The 21,688-nt window shown below is 47.2% G+C and overlaps 1 long non-coding RNA gene across 1 annotated transcript; it reads right to left on the reverse strand.

Annotated features, from left to right (window-relative positions):
• Positions 1–1,171: 1,171 nt before the first annotated feature.
• On the reverse strand, positions 1,172–5,436 carry LOC144888870 (uncharacterized). Its single transcript, XR_013621433.1, has 2 exons — positions 5,023–5,436; positions 1,172–4,992 (listed from the first exon to the last, which is right to left on the reverse strand). It is a non-coding gene; the product is annotated as an uncharacterized LOC144888870 (long non-coding RNA).
• Between the last annotated feature and the right edge of the window lie 16,252 nt (positions 5,437–21,688).

The following is a 21,688-nucleotide window of genomic DNA, read 5'->3' on the forward strand; positions in this document are numbered from 1 at the left end:
TTGGAATGGACGGCGAGAGTGTGCGAGGGAGCACACCTGAGTTGGCTGTGGCGCGTGTGCGGCAGAGCACATCGGAGCACGTGAGTGGGTGGATGCAAGAGTGCACCCCCATGAGTGGTACGGAGTACGTACCGAGGGAGAGTGCGCAAGACGGTGCGCGAGGTGTGTTAAGGAAGTGTGCGAACGACGAGTGTGCGCAAGAAGGTGCGCGGGAGGTGTGGTGTGTAACAGGGAGTGCGGAGGTGGCATGGACGGAGTGTGTGGGATGCACTGGAGGCGCCGAGACGCTGGGTTTTGTGAGTGTCAAAAGGGTCGCGTGTGCGTGTGGGCATGCGAGTAAAGCATCGACGTTAACCGGGTTAGCAGTTAGGGCGACGGATAGCAGGCGCTCGGTGCGCGGCGCGCTTTGTTGGATGCGAAGCTTCGCGCGGATCGATGCTGCGTCGCTCCGCTTTGGAGCGTCGCGCACGATTCGGGTCGGGCCCCGCACTGAATGGTCGGAGCCGCGTCAGAGAGGCGATCGGCACGATTCTGGGGGAGGGGAGCCGGGTCAGACCTTCGCCCCCTGGCGGGGGCGGGGTTCCGACCGGGCGAGCCTCGGTCGTCGGGCCGGAGACCGCAAGGTTCCGCGCCGCGATGATGCGTGGAATCTCGGCCCGAGCATGCCTCCTCCCCAGAATCGTGAATGCCGGACGGATCCAACTGCAGGCAACAAACCACCCGAATTCATTGCTCGGCTTTGCGAAGCCGAGTTTTAATGATGTGACGACGCACCGAGGCTCAGATATAGCGGACTGTGATGATGATAGTGTTTTGGACCCGAAATTGAGGATAGGGAAATTGTGATTGGCAAAAATTTGATGATTGGCAAAGGATTGGTAGAAGGATTGGCAGTGATTGGAAAATTTTTGATTGGCTGGAATTTGGTGAGCAAAATTTATAGTGAGAGATGCCCGATGTGGTGGGATGGCAACTCTGCCATCCCTCACAAACGGGGGCAAAGGAGCAATAGCTATGGGGTTTGGCAGTGAAAACTAGCCCGGGAGGGTTAGGATAAAATGGTAGGGACCTAGAGATGACCATAGGTAACTGTAAGTTTAAGTAGCAACAGTAGACAGGTAGTGGGTGTGAAGAATCAGCTCTTCGTTTGCAAAAGAAGTCCACAAATAGCCTGAAAAATGACGCAGTTTATTAAAGCCAACTTATACAGATCCGGAGGAGACAAGACATCTACAGCAAGCTACAGCAAGAACATGCCAAGTCAAGCCTTCCTGAAAACGCATTGATTCTCATTCACTTATATACGAATACGATTTATCAGAAAATCTCCGAGAGAACGAAGCGACTGGCGAGAGTCCCTCCCACCGTTATCATTCGGGGGAGTCAGCCTTTCCTTATCATTTGGACCAATTGTTTCTCTGGGCTCCGAGAAAACAGAACTGTAACTCACAAAGAGAAGAGTGTATGCTTAGCCAAACAAACCCATATATTTTATGGGTTTGTGTACATGAGTAATCCAAAGCATGTTTATACAGAGTCATGCGTTGCTGAGATTAAAACAAAATATATATAGTTAACGATAGGTTCATGTCATTCTACTAGCATTACGCAAAAACAAGCGCATGTGGGCGTGGTTTTATGACCAGCCTCGAAAAAAGCACACGTATACAATTTGTTCAGCATGACCTCAGCGAGCCTTTTCTCATCCAAAACTAAAACGAAGCAAAAACCCTTTATTAACTTTATGAAATAGCATTTTTAAACATCATATAAATCATAACACATTAGCACCCAACGTCTATAACTGAACTTTAGGCAATAACAAATCTACTACTTGACATTCCTTCCTCTTGTCTCGTCGAGACAAAGTATCTTAAGAGACAACGTGCCACATCGGGTTTTATTGAAAAATAATTGTGTAATGCGGGTATTGAAAAAAATAATTGTGTAATGCGGGTATCTCCCAAGGGCATATCGTGCGCCCAAAGCGCCTCGCCCGTGCATTTGGCGAACGTGTCGTGTGGTGCGTGCTCGGAGCCTGAGGGCTCAGAACATGAAAGTCCATTAACGTTTCGGATCCACAACGAAGAGGTCTGGTCCAGATGAGGTTCTGCTCCGCCAGAGGGCCCATCACCTCCCCTGCGGAACTTGCTCCCCCCACCCTTTGCAGACCCAGTCCTTGCAGATCTTCGAGGTTAATCAACGATCATGCCCATGAGGTCCCTCACGTGCTGCTGTTCTGGGGAATACATAATATTGTCAGTATCTTGTGTCTCAATTTCCTGGTCAGGGTACAGAGCGTAAAAATCCGATTCACTTGAAGCATTTGAACTTAATACATATGAAGCAAAGAGAGGAACTTCCTTTTATGTCAAAGTCTCCCTTGGGCGCCTGGTCGGCTTGCGGGTCTAGGATATCCACGTCGGGTCCCTCGACCGCCAGACCCAGCGTCGCAATCAGATCCATAGTTGGGTTTAAAGGGGGCGTGCAGCTGTCAGCTTGTAATACATAAGCAGCGTTAGCCAGTACACGCAAGGGGTTTATAGCACAAGTATCACAGTCATCACATACACCGTTACAGGCAGCAGCCAGTTCCCACATGGGATCCACACAAGTATCACAGTTGCCACAAAATTCAATGCAATTTTCTGGAGCGCCGGTCGCAACTGCCTTGTTGAAGGACCCGTTCAGGTCGACGGCCTCTGTGGTCAGAGCCATAGTTGTTGTCAGCGGCTTTTTCACTTTCCATCCTGTAAAATACTTTCTCATACAGAGGAGGACTAGAGATTTCATTAGTGCCCCCCAAATTACTACCCCGATTATCACAGCCAGTGCGGTCAATAACCACTTCACTATGGTGCCCGTCCATCCCTGGAACCAGTCAGTGAGCCAGCTAAATGTATAAGAATTTTCACGCGCGATCCGATCGATCGTCAGGGCGTGGCTAGTTTCCCTTAGTCTCACTATTGCGGCTGACACTCCTTCAGATGGATCGGGTATGTAAGTGCAACATTTTCCCTCTATAATTCCGCATACCCCTCCTTTCTCTGCCAGGAGCATGTCCAAAGCCACCCGATTCTGCATCACCATTGTACGCATGTGAATTACCGTGTCCAATAGTATGTCATGAGCCGTAGCGGTGTCGTTTGCCACCTTTTCTAGGGCCAAAGCCAATTTGTCTATCCGGAAACTATCCATGACTGTGCCCGCTCCTGGGAAGAAGAAACCAAACACCTTTTCCCATAGACTCCCGTGTAGTTTAGTGGTTCCATCTTCGTTCATGACTGACCTCTTATAACGCCTGTCCAAGGACTTTGGGTCTAGCTCATCCAGTATCTCAACGTCAGGAAGGACTGAACCCAGATAACATGTGCCCCCCCAATTATTTGGTAAATAGGGGTAAGCCTTGTCGCCGCATATAAACATTGTCCCATGGGGTGGGACCAGGTGGGTGGATAAGCACTGGAGTCCCTTTACCACCCCATTAATCCTACTAACCCCCCTAGAGAATGTTATAGCCGTTATGTTGTGGTTGTGTTTATCTTGCAGTACTATTCGTAATGTAATCCCCGAGCTCCCTTGTCCCAGCTTCCCGGGGAGAGTGTAGGCGCATTCTGATTCTCCCATACGCAAGTGGCCGGAACCCTGGAGGCAGACCCTCCCTTTCTGTGGTTTGACCCAGACGGGGGCAGGCCTCTCGGCCACATGGGCAATCATTGACGGGCGATAATTAAATTGTCGATTGCAACTCTTGCCGTTGTCAACCCCTTCTCTTTCCAGCGTGGTGACTAAACATGGGGAATCGATAGGTTGTGAGCAGAGGTCATTGAGGGACGAGGGTAGCACTATCATGTGTATTCCTGTGGTGCCTGCTTGGGGAAAGTGCATGCACGACCAGCAGTGTGTCCTATTTTGAATTGTTGCCACCTCCCTGGCCACTTTCCAATATGTGTTTTCCCCCCTCTTTGGGGCCTTATCCTGGGGTTGTGGCGTGAGTATGTATTCGATGCATGGTATGTAGTTCCTTTCGCCACCGGCCGCGCCAGGGGTCCAGACGCTGCACCGGACCTGCATAGTCATGCCTTTCTCTAGGCGCGTGCGTGTTTGTAGCTTAAAATCAGGGGTTCCCCATTGGTATCCTGGTTGGGCCAAGGTCTTAATGCTAGCTTGCCCGTCTTCCCGGAACTCTCGTTGCTTTTGTAGTATCATGCCAACGCGTCCAGGCCCTGCCGACAGTGCTAGCCAATTTATGTTCACCCAATTTGTGTGCAGGGCTTTCTGTTTGAAACATGGTAGTGATACTCTTTGTCCCCATGTTACGGTGAGGTGTCGGGTTTCGTTTTCGCATCTATTGGAATCGGAGTTTCCCCTAGCTGCTGTCGCTATCAATAGTATTGTACCTATGATTAGGCCCATCCTTACTGTGGTTGCTGTGGTGTAGTGTCTGGTGTTTGTATGGCCAACTTACAGTGCGTGGCGTGGATCCACGAGGTCTTGCCCTCGCAAAAGACTGCCGTTGGTGTATTCAGCAACACCTGGACTGGTCCCTTCCACCTTGGTTCCAAGGCGTTCTTGCAGGTGAAGTGCTCCACGAACACCTGGTCTTTTTCCTCTGGTGGAACACCTGGTCCACAAGTCTCCTGGGAGCGCCTGGTCTACAGGTCTCCAATTCATAGATTCAATTCATTCAATTCATAGTTTCATAGAACACCTTTTCTCCAATTTCCTAATCCACTTTTTTTCAAGTGGATCCAATTTTATCCAATATTCAATTTTTAAATTCAATCCCATTTAATCCAGTCCAATTCAAATTAAATTCAATCCTTCTCTCAGCATCCCATTACCTGTTTCCAACATCAATAAAAATAAAATTATAAAATTAATAAAAAATCAATCATCTCAACTCTCAAATCGAATCAAAAAATAAAAATAAACGAAAATTACTTCAGCGAGAGTTTCAACTAGAATTAACACAAACAAACCACCATTAACCTCCATTAACACAAACAAACCACCATTAACCTCCATTAACCTCCCCCTATTATTTATTTATTTTCACGAATAAACAAATAATAGAAATAACCTGGTCTACTTCCAATTTCAATTCTGGTCAGTTCTGGTGTCTGGTCACACACAATGTTTTCCTCACCCACTGTGATTCGCTCAAAATAGATTCTCACTGTTATGTCTGAAATTCGTCTCATGAAAACCCATTCAAGAGTCCGGTGTGACAGACAGCCAAACACATAGACACGCTGAAGACCCCAGGGTACCCATCAAACTAGCTTGTCCCCAGATCCACAACACAGCGAAACATGTAATTTTACTAAAATAATCACTTACTCATAACTAGCTGGATAACTAGCATAACTAGCTCAACACCTGGAACTCATAACTAATACTCATACCACTAATTACTCATAATAACTCATAATTACTTCTGTAATTACTCATGCCAATACTTACTCAAAATAATGTAATATCCCAATCTTCACCCCTTATGCAAATCGAAGCACCCCGGACAACCCACAGCCAATATCAACCACTGTAGCCGTTTTCCCGACTCCAGGCAGCCACACGCAGCCACATACATCTCCATCCACGTCACACAAGACAACAGCCAACGAGTGTGTCCACCACACAGAAACCTTTGGCAATGCAACAACCGAACTCCCAGACAACCAACAACAAAACCCAATCCATCTCCATGGCTCATCAAGCAGTTCCAACTTAATCCAGCTTCACATACCGATTTCCCCAAAAACTCGTGAAACTTCACCCCCATTCTGGAAAAACCCTGGACTAAACCCTGACACCCTAAATAACTTCAGACCCATCTCCAATCTACCCTTTCTGTCAAAAGTTTTGGAACGTGCTGTGGCCACTCAACTCAAACATCACCACTCTGCCAATAACCTGTATGAAACATCCCAATCCGGATTCTGCTCCAGCCACAGTACTGAAACTGCTCTCCTCAAAATCACCAGCGACCTTTTCTCTCCTCTGATGCCGGCAACCTCAACATTTTCATCCTCCTCACCTCAACGCCTCCTTTGACATCATCAATCACACCATCCTCCTCACCCTGTTTAGACCAGCTTGTGCCTATTAAACCCAAATCAGTTCACTCCCAAGCTTCACATGGACCACCTACTACTCTCAAATTATCCACTCTGGCTCTGGAATCCCAAAAGCACTCTTCTCTACAATAAACAAACTAAATAAACAAACTTTACAACGTGAACAAACTCCTCAGCGCCCTGGATACCGCCACCTGTCATTCAGAGTAGACAACAGCATCTCCTTTCTGGCTTTCAGCATCTCCTTTCTCCTTTCTGGCATCCAAATGAAATTCTGGCTTCAAATCAACTTCCTCGAACTTAACTATGATAAATCTAAATTAATCTTCGTTTGCCCACAACCACTCATAACTTTGCCCCCCAAAAAACAAGTCACATTCTTTGTATATTGCCAACATTGTTCATCGTTTAAGTATCATCCAGAACTAAATTTTTATAAACCATCAACTTGTAGATGCATTTATTTATATCCCATTAACCCAAGAACTCTCAATTGCTTGGTTATATTTTAGTAATGTCATATATCCATATTTCTTTTCCAAATTGTTCCTGATATACACATTAATCCCATCTGTCTTTGTTTCCAGATCAACTCAAATCAGGAAATCAACACAAATCCTTATTACCTCCAATCAACTCAAAATTAAATCAAACAATTCAAAACCAGATCGGATCAGCGATCAAAAATCACTTTTCCAATCAACACATTCCAAGCAACAATTCATTCAAAGACCAAGCTTAAAAACACAACTCTCATCTTACTGTGACAAATAAGCAACCAACCTACTTTACACTAAAACAAATAACTTTTCATCACCCCTTTCTTCTCCACCGCCTCTTACACTTAAACAGATCATAATTACTCACTCATACACTGTTGCCCATCACCCAGTTGCCCCAGACCCAAACACAGGTTTGAAATCCCAGTAGGTTGTTCTTCAATCCCAACCATCATGTGATCCCAACATCTCTCCATTTATTTCGTTCCTCATGGGGTTGGTGTTTTATGGCTTTTACCTCTTACCCAATCACACTGCACATTATTCCCCGTCCTTGATGGATAATTTTACATCCAGATGGGCACAGCATCCCATTTTTGGCGACCCAGCCCTAAAACAAGCCCCTGGACTCCTTGCAGGCTGGACCAAAACCCCCGGACCTGCCTCCATGGAACAATGACGCCTGAGCACTCAATTAGCCCTCCCAGTACCAAAGACTTACAATCAGACCGACAGACAGACAAATAACAGAGGCATGTCGCCAGCCCCAGCACAGGACATCACCTTTCCGGGCAGGCACGATATAATCCACAGCATCGAAATGCCAATGCAACACCCTGTAGACTGACTCCGCCTGTCGTTCTTCCAAGGTTAGTGAATTACCTCTGACCTTTCCCTTGCATATCTCGAACAAAGGTCAACTAAACTTTAAAAGGTCAAACTTCGAATTGGGGTAACCAGCGCTTTATTTTTCCGCAAATAATACAAGTCCGGCGTCATTCCCTGCAAGAACCACATCCAGACAGACAAATGACCCTTATTGAGGCTCTACATCGCAAAATGCTAGCTCCTACGAATCCAACAACCGTCACAATCCGTCCAGGAACTTCCGTACGAGGCGTGCTTCACAATGCAGCACCTCTCTACCTGGTGCACCTTTCGCACATCCCTCCTCGTTCGCACAACGCTTCATCAACACACCTCCTCGCGCCCACACCTTGGCACAAGCCACACCACATACCGACAGTTGAAACCTCAATCGGATCAGCGTTCTGTTGAAACGTGACATTTCTGCTCAAATTATTGAATTTCCAATTTTAATAACTTAATCCTTACCAGCATACTAAATCTGTGTCCGCATCGATCAACACAAATGCCTCGATGCATCTTCCAGCCGCCACTCCGCACTGTACCTTACTGTATGAACAAGACTTCCTGTTGGAACTTGGCTCCGGAAATTAATTACTCTGTCTTGAAATCGTTTATTTTAGCCATCTTAAATAAATCCATCCATCTATCCATCTTATAAATCCATCTTAAATAAAAATCCATCTTATAAGTAACGTATTCGTCCTGTGACATTGCCTGGCATATATGTCGCAGCCGGCCACTATTCCGACATGGCTCGTCTGACATGAACGTCCGACATCCAGCAAAGTCGAAATGACCCACAATGCATTTGGGCACACATCCTCCTCTGAGAGTGGGCGAGTTATCGCCGGCACTCTGAGCAAATCTCATCGCACCCGACCCCAAAATGCACTATATGACACCAATTTCAAAGGTGAGCTGCCTCAGCGATACATCCCACACATACAATACACAATATCTGCCATTGAATGAACTCTTCAATTCAAGTAAAACACACATATTGATTCGAATTCTGCAACCATCTCCAAGAAACCGCTTCATATCAACAGTAGATCGACAAGGGCACTCCGAGTGCTTTCCTGACCCGATTTATATCAATTCGCTTCCCAAACGACTCCCAAACAGATGAAAATCCGGACTCAGTTCAGGACCTCGCCTGTTCTCTCGGATAGACGCTAAAATGGACATTCCCGGCCTGAATTTCCCCCAAGTCGAGCAGATCGCTTACAAAGTTTCACACCGAAACCCTCTGCTTTGCACTTGACACACAGACAAACACATTGGCCAGACACACACGTCAATTAATATCCCAATATACATTCATTCCTCATTCATATCCTCATTCATATTACGTCTCTCATTCAAGGAAAAAGGATTTTTGGGACGGGTTGGACGGGGGGTGGGTTGAGGTGGAAAGGGGAGGCAGGGCGGGGGGTGTTGGGGTGTTGCCTAGAGCCCCGGGGCTGAGCTCAGGTCTTGGGGGGGGGTTGGGGGCATGGTGGCTACCTCCCCTTTCGCGGGGTCTTGGTCCGGATTATGGACGAGCGGCATTAGCCGCTGATTTGCTTGCTTAACTACCTCCTTAATTGTTTTGTCCTGAACTTTGCTTCCTGAACTTGCTTCCTTTGGCTCTGAAGCTTCAAATTCCTACAATGCAGCTCCTGCTTCAATTTTCAATATTTCAAAACCTAACCTGTCCTTCTCACCCTGTGGCCACCTGGCCCATTTCCTGTGAGCTTATTTATTTTCTCTTGTCCACCAGATCCTGGCCTGCTTTATCTGGACCTCTTGTCTAGAACTTAGTCTAGAGCTTCCTGGCTTGACCTCGTAGTTGTCACTACCTTCTTGTCAAACCTACCTGGTACCTACGCATTTCACCCTTCCTGGCCATGTTCCTATGGCCTTCTATGTTCCTATGGCTTTCTATCTAAGTTTAGCCACAGCCCTTCGTTCCCTGGCATGCAATGGCATACCCCATCTTGTCTCTGGGCTGTTCCTTCCTGGAAAAATCTTGGCCACCTGGTTTCAACCTATATGGCTGTCCGACCTCATTTTCCCCTCCTGGTGCTAACTGTAACTTTAAGCTTACTGTTAAGTCCTTCCTGGTTTATCCTTACTTGTTTATCCTGGCTTTAACAAAGCTACGTCATTCTGAGGCCTAAATGAGCCTTTACTTACAATTTCTGTTCGAGTGCAGACAGCGCGGAAGACAAGGAGACTGAACCCGCTCGAAGGAGGAAGGTACGAATTTGGAATAATAGCCCTCTGATATAAAACAACTCCCACCTTTAATCAAATCAACGTGCCGGCGCCGGCCTCGGGTCAGCCTTCCTCCTGTCCCTCGGGCTCCGTCTCCCGTCCTCCGCGTCTGTTGACACCCCACTCCTGGTACCATCTGTGAAGAATCAGCTCTTCGTTTGCAAAAGAAGTCCACAAATAGCCTGAAAAATGACGCAGTTTATTAAAGCCAACTTATACAGATCCGGAGGAGACAAGACATCTACAGCAAGCTACAGCAAGAACATGCCAAGTCAAGCCTTCCTGAAAACGCATTGATTCTCATTCACTTATATACGAATACGATTTATCAGAAAATCTCCGAGAGAACGAAGCGACTGGCGAGAGTCCCTCCCACCGTTATCATTCGGGGGAGTCAGCCTTTCCTTATCATTTGGACCAATTGTTTCTCTGGGCTCCGAGAAAACAGAACTGTAACTCACAAAGAGAAGAGTGTATGCTTAGCCAAACAAACCCATATATTTTATGGGTTTGTGTACATGAGTAATCCAAAGCATGTTTATACAGAGTCATGCGTTGCTGAGATTAAAACAAAATATATATAGTTAACGATAGGTTCATGTCATTCTACTAGCATTACGCAAAAACAAGCGCATGTGGGCGTGGTTTTATGACCAGCCTCGAAAAAAGCACACGTATACAATTTGTTCAGCATGACCTCAGCGAGCCTTTTCTCATCCAAAACTAAAACGAAGCAAAAACCCTTTATTAACTTTATGAAATAGCATTTTTAAACATCATATAAATCATAACACATTAGCACCCAACGTCTATAACTGAACTTTAGGCAATAACAAATCTACTACTTGACAGTGGGGACATAGAGAGGGTAGTTGGATGATAATGACGAGGGAGCGCAATAATGTAAGGGGCGACGGGGAAGCGCGAGTGTTAGCAGGAAACCAGGTAGCTTAGATGATGCCGTGTGTGTGTAAAAGTGTATTCAGAAGTGTATTGTGAAAAGTGTATGAGGAACAAATGTGATTGTGCGTTGTATTGTATTGAATGAATGGTCCTGGAGGAAGGAGGGTGCAGGTGGCACCAGGTGTGATTGCACAGGTGTGCAACTGAAAAGGTGTATGGAGCGGTGTATGAGTGAGTATGGGTGATTGTGTGTTGTGTTGAGCAGATGGCTTCTTTTTTTTTTTTTTTGGATACTGAATCGAGGCTCGTGAAAGAGCTAACATTTACTTCACAAACAAACAAATCGACCAGACAAACAAAATACACAAAAAGAGGGAGCGGAAGACAAGATGGGGAGAAAAGGGGAAGCACACAAACACAACATCCGAGAGCAGGGAGATGTGTGGAAGGGAGAGGGCCCGGGGGCAGGAGGCATGGGAAGGTGGGGGGGGGGGGGGGGAGGGAGAAGTATAAAGCACAAGGACACCAAGGACTTCCAGGACAGAAGTTGGTATTTCAAAAAGGGGAATTGGGGTGAAATTAGCGGGGGTAGAAAAGATCAAGGTTTTGGATGTGGGAAGATAAGAGATGGTGGTGAACAGCTGTTTTAAAGACTTGGAGGGTGGAGTGGGATTGAAGAGAGTGAGGGAGTTTGTTCCAGAGGCGGGAGAAAAGAGGAATGAAGGAGTGAAGGTGAGCAGAGAGTCTTGATTTTGGCAGTTTAACCAAAAGAGGGTTGCAGGCAGATCTTGTGCGACCTGTAGGAATATTTGCGGGACAGAGCCCAGAGAGAGCTGGGGGGCAAGGCCAGAGAGGAGTCGGTAGAAGACGGAAAGACCACCAACCTGCCTGCGGTGAGTGAGTGAGAGGCCCTTGGAGTTAGCTTCATCGTGGGAGATTCCAATGATTCTGAAAGGTGCTTTGGAGGAAGGAGGGTGCAGGAAGCACCAGAAGTGATTGCACAGGTGTGCAACTACAGGTGAGCATGGTTGTATGGAGAATGGTTGTATGGAATATATGGAGTATGGAATGGATGGTATGGAGTGAGTATGGTGGAAAATGTGGAGTGGAGTGGTTGGTGCGAAGGGAGTGTATGGGGAGGATGGACCCCTATCACGAATAGCCGGAGAGGGTAGTTTAAGAGTTAGGTAGTGGGTATAGGTAAATTGTGGTTGGATATTGGCATCTGTGGTGCGTGTGGAAGAATGGTGTTTGGATGGGTGCATTAGTGATGTGGAAATGGCTGGGCGTGTGGCCTGTTAGTGTGTGTAGTTGAATGGGCACTCCGCCACTGTGAGGATGTCGGCCAGGTGAGGCTGCAGGTGGGCTCTGGGAGCCAGTAGAGTTGTTCAGTGGGGCCCGAGGATCCGGAGGACGGACCCGGGTAGCCCAGTCCCAGAGAGGGCACCGAGAGGGGAGAGCGCCAGTGGGCCTTCCCCAGGTAGATAGGTTAGGGTAAGGAGCAGGTAAGCTCGGAGGCAACTGCAGTGGCGGAGGTGTGCAGGTGAGTAGACCTGCTGGGAGAGCCACACAACTCAGTCCTGAAATTGTGCAAAGGCACAGGGAGTTGAACCGGGGGAGTGAGACCCCAAATTGAAGAGCACCACAGTTTGGTCAATGGGAGTTTGGTTCTTAAAACCGCATAGAGTGTAAGATGGCCAATGGATTGGCAGGGAAAGACCCCGGGTAATGTAAAGTGTGTTAAAGTTATTTAGAAGGTAGGGGCGATGGAAATCTCCTCGCACCATCTGCATCCACTCACCTGAGGTGACGACGTAACTCCACAACATGCCATGTTTTGTTATTTTATTTCTGTGCAAATGTTTTGGATTGTGAGACGCATCATGACGTGGGTGTGATATTGTGCTTAATGTTCCATCTCTTCTTCCTTATGAGGAATTGATGAGGAATTTGGATGATGGTAAATTTGGTTAGAGGGATTGTGACAAATTTGGTATTAGGGGAGATATGGGGAAGACGCGACAGTAGTGACGAATTGTAAATTGTTTTGTAAATATGGGGTAAGGGCAAGGGTCGAGTAGGTGACAGGGAGGGTGGCGTACGGTAGGGACGAGCTCTCTCATTTCGCTCTCCGTGCGCACCTCACCTTGCATTACCTTTGTTGATGTGTACCCTTGTGACCTTACCCCTCGCTAACGCTGCCACTTTGTCTTCCTTCCCCGACCCATGGATCGTGCTCTCTGGGCACTGAGGGGGAGCGTGCGGGAGGCCGCGTCTGTGTGCCCGAATCCCCGCAACTAGCTGCCTGCATCCACGCACCACTTTATGGACCACGTTGTTGTGGCCGAGCACCACCATATGGACCACAGTACTGTGGCCAAGCACCACTTATGGACCACAAGTTTTGTGGCATGGCCCCTCTGGTGGGACCGGCCACGATGGCCCAAGATCTTGCTTGCGGACCTCGGTGAGGTGGCACCAAGCCATACAGGTGAACCACCCATAGTCGGCCCCTGTTGGCCATAAATAAAAAGATGGACGCGTTGTGTGCCTTTTTATTATTACAAATAGGCAGCAAGCCACAAGAAAGACAACATCAAGAACGACATCGGCCAGCAGAGGGAGCAGAAGACCAAGACCACCAGTTGTGTTTTTTTTATAGTATCGTGCAATGTCGCACTGGATGGTGCGTGACTGCTCTTTATTGGTGTTTATTGGTGCTGGTGCGTCGATGCAGTGCATGCTGTCTCTATCCTCCCTCCCACAGGATTTTCTTTTTGTTTCCCAAAAGAAATCACAGGTCCTGGGTTGCGTTTTGTAAATAGTCAAAATAGTGTAACTTGTAAATAATGCTCCCCACCGTTCATGTTTAGTTTGAAAATTAATTCCGCAATTCGGTTATTGTGTGGGTGTGAATCTGTTAGGTAGGGTGCAACGCAACAGCGGGACATATTTATTTGTGTTTTAAAACTGTCACACTCAGGGTCAGATTAATTGTAGAGGGAATTACACCTGAGTGTCACACTAAGTTAAAGTTTTGTCGGCCCGAGACGTGCCGTGAGGAATGAGGGTGCTGTGTTACAGTTTTCAGAACTTTCACTTTGTAAATTTAGTAGTAAATTCCCTGTGCACATTTCCCCTTAATTGGCTGTTAATTGATCGCACCTTAGTTAGTCCATCGCATCACGTAGCCAATCATAGGCTTCCCTCAATAGTTATTTCTTTATTCTGTGTTCAGTATAAGGCTCTGTTTTCCACTAGTTCATTTGCGTTGCATCAAATGAAATAAGGTAAAATCCCCTTTCAATTGCATTGCCTGCATTACCAACTGCATTCGCCGCCATTGCCATGTGCTCTAACTCGGGGAAGAAGGGCGTGGCCCGCCCATCGTCATCAGGAGGAGGAGTTAGCCAGCCCCGATCAACCAACCCAAGAATGAGTGGGTTTGGCTTGAGAGGGCGGAGAGAGAACGATCAAGAGGTTCGCGAAGATTCGAGGGTGTGGCCTATAAAACGCATTGCATAAGCCCCCACTGCCAGATGATTGAGGGAGCCAGATGATTGAGGGAGCCAGATGATTGAGGGAGCCAGATGATTGAGGGAGCCAGATGATTGAGGGAGCCAGATGATTGAGGGAGCCAGATGATTGAGGGAGCCAGATGAGTGAGGGAGCCAGATGAGTGAGGGAGCACGAACCAAGCAGTTCTAAAGAGTTCTGTGGAAAGAGTTCTGTGGAGAGCTTTGACGCGCTGCTGCGAAGCAACGCCGCCGTGTGTGTGGAGAGCTTTGACGCGCTGCTGCGAAGCAACGCCGCCATGTGAACCAGATTGCGGTGGAGTCGGTGGCCGCTCACCTCCAGCCCTGCCATTTGCACGGACCTGAACCTCATCCAGCCCTGTGGTCCCACCTCCTCTCCTTCCAGCCATTCGTTCCTGCCTTCATTCCTCATTCGTGTGAGTCTGCCTGTCGTCTGTCCTTTGTGTTGTCCGGGGTATAAGTTAAGTTGTATAAGAATTTCGGAGATCTCGCGAGATCTTGGAGACGGCGGCAGGGATTTTCGAAGCTCCACACGGTCTCCACGTTTTTCGAAGTTAAGTCTGTTCACAATTGTATTTTGTCGAAACTGTATTTATCTTTCGGTGTGTGAAGTTATTGTGTGCAACTTTGGTTGTTTCTCGGTGTTTATCTTTCATAAATTGATCGTCTGTTTGCCGTGTCGTGTCTTGAGGCCTTGTACAGTGTGCACTGTACAACCTTGAGGCTTTGTTTTTCTCTCAGCGGTCCGTCTTTTGTGATCCAATAACTTTCGTTCTCTGTATTCCCAGTCTTTTCACCCATAGCCTACTTCCTTGTGGTAAATCTCAACTCAACAAAAAAAAAAAAAAAAAAAAAAAAAAAAAACATTTTCCTTCTCTGTTATCATTCGTTTATTCATTCTTATTCGTTCGTTCGTTCTTCGACCACGTGTTTCTCCCCCATTTCCCCAGATAGTTTTCACTCATTAACCTTCAATGTTTACACTTTCCCCTCAAGTTATGTATTCCGTCATATTTTATAACACCTTTTTCTTCTTCTTCTTTAAAAGGCTGCTTTCGACTTGCTCACCAAATCAATTCATCCCAAAAAAAATATCCATCTCCTATAGTGCCTTTTTTCTACATTCCCTAAACTCTCCTGCACTCCATCCTCCATCCAGCGTCCTTAAACGTATTTTTAACTCGAAGGTCACAAGCAACTCATTTTGCAATAAATGTTCGTTTCCCATAAATCGTACACTTTCAAAAATCCAATCTCACCCCTCCCCTCCAAATCTTCCCCATAACCCCTCCCCTCCAAATCTTCCCCATCACCCCTCCCCTCCAAATCTTCCCCATCACCCATCCCTTTCAAATCTCCCCCCTTGCCCCCTCCCTCCTAAACGACCCCCTCACCCCTCCCCGCCAAGACGCCCCCTCGCCCCTCCCCTCCTAGACTCCTGCCTCACCCCTCCCCTCCAAATCTCCCCCATATCCCATCCCTTTCAAATCCCTCCCCTTGCCCCTTCCCTCCCAAACTTCCCCCTCACCCCTCCCCTTCAAATCTCCCCACCCTCATTGCTTCTCAATTTCCCCCCTCTCACTCCCCCTCCTCAAAGCGTCCTCCCCGCTTCTTCCCCCTTCAAACTCTCACCTCCATCTCCCCCAACCTTCTGCCTCGCTCTTCCCCCTCCTCAAATAACACCTCATTGTGGCTCACCCAATCACCATCAAACCTTTTGTCCGCCCCATCCTTCCCTTTCTCCGAGCTATTCTGAAATCTCTGACACACCTTCAACAGCTCTCCCTACCTCTTCCACCTCTTCCACATCTTACCCTACCCCTCCTCCCCCCTGTTCTGTATCTGATGCTCCCCCTTCCTCTTCATTAACGGTATGGACCTCAAACATCCGGGGCCTTCGTTCAAACTTAACTGATCTCTCCATACAGGTTGCTTCTGTCAAACCAGACGTGATCTGCTTAACAGAAACTTTCCTCCTTTATGATGTCTCTGATTCCATAGTATCTCTCCCGGGCTACTCCCTCCTCCGGTATGATAGACCTGAGCCTCGTCCTGGAGGAGGGGTTGCTATCTTTATCAAAAACTCTCTTCCTCACTCGCCCTGCACTGCACTCTCTCCACCTCACCCCCAGGAATACCTCTGGCTACGGCTTCCCCTTCGCTCCCACCTCTTGTTCATATGTGTGTTGTACCGTCCACCAAACAGTGATGACTCCATCTACATCTCGCTGTCTGATGATATGGACCAACTTCTATCTACTCATCCCAACTCTCTCTTCCTCATATGTGGTGATTTCAACTGTCATCATGCCAGTTGGCTGGGTGTGGGTACCTCTCTCACCAGCCATGGCTCTTCAGCAAAGGACTTCTGCGACTCACTGGGACTGACACAATCTGTCAATTTCCCGACCCGGATCTCAGTCAACGGAGCATCTTCTCTTCTGGATTTGGTTATGACAAACTTCCCTGAAAATGTCTGCTGCTCTTCTTCTGCTCCAATCGGCTCATCTGATCATGTGCTTGTCAAAGTGGACATCTCTCTGACCATTCTCAGAGAGCCTCCTCAGCGTCGACGAGTCTGGCATTTCACTCAGGCCAACTGGCACGGTCTTCAAGCAGCCATCAATCATCTGGACTGGTCTCCCATCTCTACCGCCTCTGACATCAACTCATCCTGGGAATTCTTTCAAAGTAAATTGCTCTCTCTCATGCACAGATTTATACCATCTCGTCTTCAGTTGTCATACCCTTCCTCCCGTCCATGGTACACGGAATCTTGTGGTGAGGCTGTTGCCCTGAAACAACTTGCTTTCGTCTCCTGGAAAGCAAATCCAACGGAAGGAAATCTCATTTCCTTTCACAAAGCCCGAAACAAGTGTGTGTCCACCCTCAGGAGAGCCAGGAAACAATATCTCTCCGTTCTCAAGACCGAACTCTCTTATCTGTCTCCCTCTTCCAAATCCTGGTGGCGTCTGGTCAAATCCGTTTCTGGTGTTTGTTCCCCCTCCATCCCCTCCCTTACCTCAAACGGCTACACAGCTGACTCCGCACGTGAAAAAGCTGAATGCCTCAACTCTGTGTTTGCCTCTAAATCTTGTGTCCCAAACCCATCCCTCTCTGTACCCACCATACCCAGTCGTACCCTGCTGCTCCTGGACTCCTTGTCCTTTCCTCCTGACAAGGTGGAAAAGTTTCTGTCAACCCTCGACTCTGATTCTGCAACTGGACCCGACGGCATCAGCCCACGGGTCCTAAAATCCTGCTCTGCTGCTCTATCTCACCCTCTCTCTGTTCTCTTCACCCTCTCTTTTGCTCAAGGTCAACTGCCATCTGCTTGGAAATCAGCCAACATCACCGCTTTGCACAAAAAAGGTGCAAAAACAGATCCTAGCAACTACAGACCAATCAGCCTTCTCCCAATTATCAGCAAAGTCATGGAATCCATCATTGCTTCGGATATGAAATCTTTCCTCTTCTCCAATGGCTTGATCTCTGATCATCAATTTGGTTTCAGACCAGGTCACTCTACTCTGGACATGCTGCTTCTGCTGTCTCAACAATGGATGGAGGTCCTCAATGCCAAGCAGGAAATTAGAGCTGTCTCCCTCGACATATCACGTGCCTTCGACACGGTCTGGCACCCCGCTCTGCTCACCAAACTCTCCTCCTTTGGTATCCATGGAAATCTCCACGCATGGCTGGCGGACTTCCTCTCTAGTCGTCGTCAACGTGTGGCCCTGAATGGGTTTCTCTCATCTCCTCTTCCTGTTCAGGCTGGAGTTCCCCAAGGCAGTGTTCTGGGCCCCGTGCTTTTTCTGGTCTTCATCAATGATCTCTCTGACTCTCTCGAAAATCCTCTCTATCTCTTTGCTGATGACTCCACTCTCTGCCGCTCCATTCCTCTTCCCTCAGATCGGCAGTCTGCTGCCTCCTCACTCTCTGAAGACCTGGACAAAATCACAGACTGGTCAAACAAGTGGAACATGTCTTTCAATCCTGACAAATCTCACACTCTTACTATGTCTCTCCGAAAAGATCGACTGGACAACCCTCCCATCTACTTTCTCAACAATCCTCTCCAAGAAGTTCTGTCGCTCAAGATTTTGGGTCTCACTATCTGCCATGATCTTTCTTGGGAAAACCACATTTCCAAGCTGGCCTCCAAAGCCAGTCGCCGACTGGGCATCCTCCGTCGTGCGAAGTCCTTCCTCGGCACACCTGAGCTCCTCACCACATACAAGGCTTTCATCCGCAGCTCAATGGAATACTGTTCTCCCCTATGGGCCGGTGCTCCTGCCTCACACCTAGCTCGGCTTCACGCTGTTGAAACCAAAGCTTTCAGAATTATTGGAATCTCCCGCGATGAAGCTATCTCTGAGGGCCTTTCACTCACTCACCGCAGGCAGGTAGGTGGTCTTTCTGTCTTCTACCGACTCCTCTCCGGCCTTGCACCCCCAGCTCTCTCTGTGCTCTGTCCCCCAAATATTCCTACAGGTCGCACAAGATCTGCCAGCAACCCTCTGATGGTTAAACTGCCGAAATCTCGGCTCTCTGCTCACCTTCACTCTTTCATTCCTCTTTTCTCCCGCCTCTGGAACAAACTCCCTCACTCCCTTCAATCCCACTCCTCCCTCCAGGTCTTTAAAACAGCTGTTCACCACCATCTCTTATCTTCCCCCATCCAAAACCTTGATCTTTTCTACCCCCGCTAATTCACCCCAGATCCACCTTGTTTGAAATTCCAACTTCTTTCCTGGAAGTCCTGGCAGTGTCCATATGTTTTATACCTCTCCCACCGCCCCCTTCCCACGCCCCCCCCCCCCCCTAAAGCCCTCGCCCTCTCTCAGATCTCTCGATGTCTCCATGTCTCTCGGTCCCTGCTCTCAAATGTGTTTGTGTCCTTCCCCCTCTCTCCCCATCTTGTCTACCGCTCCCTATGTTATATGTTTTATGTGTCGGTTTGTCTTTCTGTGTGATTAATGTTCGCTCTTTCACGAGCCTCGACCTTGTATACAAAAAAAAAAAAAAAAAAAAAAAAAAATTGCTCTGCGTCCTTCTGCTCCTTCCATTTTCCGTATATTACTTTGATTTCTTCTTCCTCTTTGGGTTTTGTGTAAATAATTAATAAATCCTGTTATTTCTTACCCGTTTGGTTTCCTCCTTGTCCGATCGCTTTAGTGATTTCCCAATTGAGTTACTGTGGTGCGATTTCAGCCAAAGCTCCGCAATCGGGTTAGTCATTGTTAACGGCCCGCGCTGCAGTTCGCTCGCTCGGCGCAACCAATCACATTACACTGCGGCACGGGCGGGGGTGTTTCCTTGCATCCCGGAAGGCGCTGGTACAAAGGTCATAGGACAGATAGGCCTAATACCCTACCCAGCACTGACCGGGCGTGACGTCATACCCTCAGGATCGGCGACGGCCAGTATACAGGACAAGGGGTTAACCCCCTTGGCAAGGGGAGCGCCGTCGTCCCAGATCCGTAACAATACATATATATGGGAGGAAACATATTTTTCAACATATTTCAACATACAGCTATTTGATCTTCATTTCAACAATATTGATAGATAAAGGTGATATAATATAACAAATATCATGAAACATTTACATTTTGTTGTCCATTATATAATTTAAATAAACATAAATGCACATTTCGCATGTGGAAAAAGTACACCCCTACATTTATCACAACTTCAAATACCTAAAGTTAGAATCAGGTGCACCAGTTCAGGTGCAAATGATTAGAACATCGTTAGAGAGGATCTTGCAGGAACCTGTCTTATTTAAACCTCAGACATTTAGTATGGTTTGCTCTTTGTTGTTGAAGTGTGCGCCGTCACCATGCCTAGATTAAAAGAGCTCTCTGAGGCCTTCAGAAAGAAGGTTATAGATGCCTACGAGTCTGGGAAGGGATTTAAAAAGATCTCCAAACAATTTGAAATCAATCATTCGACTGTCTGGAAGATCATCTACAAGTGGAGAAGATTCCAAACAACTGCCAACTTGTTCAGGCCAGGCCGCCCCAGCAAGTTCAGCCCGAGAGCAGACCGCAAGATGCTGAAAGAAGTCTCTAAGAACCCCAGAATGTCATCACAGGACCAACAGATAGCTCTTGCTACTGTTGATGTCAAAGTGCACGAGTCTGCCATTAGAAAGAGGCTGCACAAATTTGATCTACATGGGAGGTGTGCCAGGAGGAAACCTTTGCTGTTCTGAAAGAACATCAGGGCAAGAGTAAAGTTTGCCAATGAACACCGAAGCAAGGACCAGCACTTCTGGAGCAATGTGCTCTGGACAGATGAGTCAAAGGTAGAGCTATTTGGCCACAGTACCAGAAGACATGTTTGGCGAAAACCAAAGACAGCATTTGACCACAAGAACCTGATACCAACTGTAAAGCATGGTGGTGGAAATATTATGGTTTGGGGCAGATTTGCTGCATCAGGGCCTGGGCAGCTCACCATCATAGAATCCGCTATGAATTCTTCATTGTACCAGAGGGTGCTTGAGGATAATGTGAGGCCATCTGTCACAGAGTTGAAGCTCAACCGAAGGTGGACCTTGCTACATGACAATGACCCGAAACATACCAGTAAATCCACCAAGGAATGGCTGAAAAGAAAGAAATGGAGGGTTCTGGAATGGCCAAGTCAAAGCCCGGATCTAAATCCCATCGAGATGTTGTGGGGGGATTTGAAACGAGCTGTGCATGCAAGAAACCCCTCAAACATCGCACTGCTGAAAGAATTCTGCATGGAGGAGTGGGCAAAAATTTCTCCCAGTCGATGCCAGAGACTGGTAGACAGTTATGAGGAACGCCTACTTGAGGTTATTTCTGCCAAAGGGGGCAATACCACCTATTAGAGCCAAGGGTGTACTTACTTTTTCCACATGCGAAATTTGCATTTATGTTTATTTAAATTACACAATGGACTACAAAATGTAAATGTTTCATGATATTTGTTTTATTATATCACCTTTATCTGTCAATATTGTTGAAATGAAGATCAAATAGCTGTATGTTGAAATATGTTGAAAAAGTCAAAAGTTTACATGGGGTGTACTTACTTTTTCACGTGACTGTATATATATATATACATACTAGCTTGGCTCGGCTCGCTGCGCTCGCCTTACCAAGCGTCGTTACTGAGGAACGGGCCTATTTTAGCTGAGGCTAATGACTGTACCTGAGTTGCTGTATTGTCATGATTTTCACCAATCATATACAAACAATTACTTTGCACAAATGTATTTGTTGTGTCTGTGATATTACATTTTTATAGGCAATTTAGGTTGAAGATTTAGGTTGAATGTTTTTTTTTCAAAAAAGAACCTCTCAGCACATACATAGGGGAGGGGTATGTGCAGACTGGAAGTTTGGGACGATTACACCTCACCACCACGTAATTCAAAACACCTCACCACCACGTAATTCAAAATACCTCACCACCAAGTAATTCAAAACACCTCACTACCAAGTAATTTAAAACACCTCACAGCCATAAAACACGTAATAAAAACACCTCACCACCACGA

Source organism: Myxine glutinosa, chromosome 14 (assembly GCF_964187855.1).
Source record: "Myxine glutinosa chromosome 14, kmMyxGlut1.1, whole genome shotgun sequence".
Lineage (NCBI taxonomy): Eukaryota > Metazoa > Chordata > Myxini > Myxiniformes > Myxinidae > Myxine > Myxine glutinosa.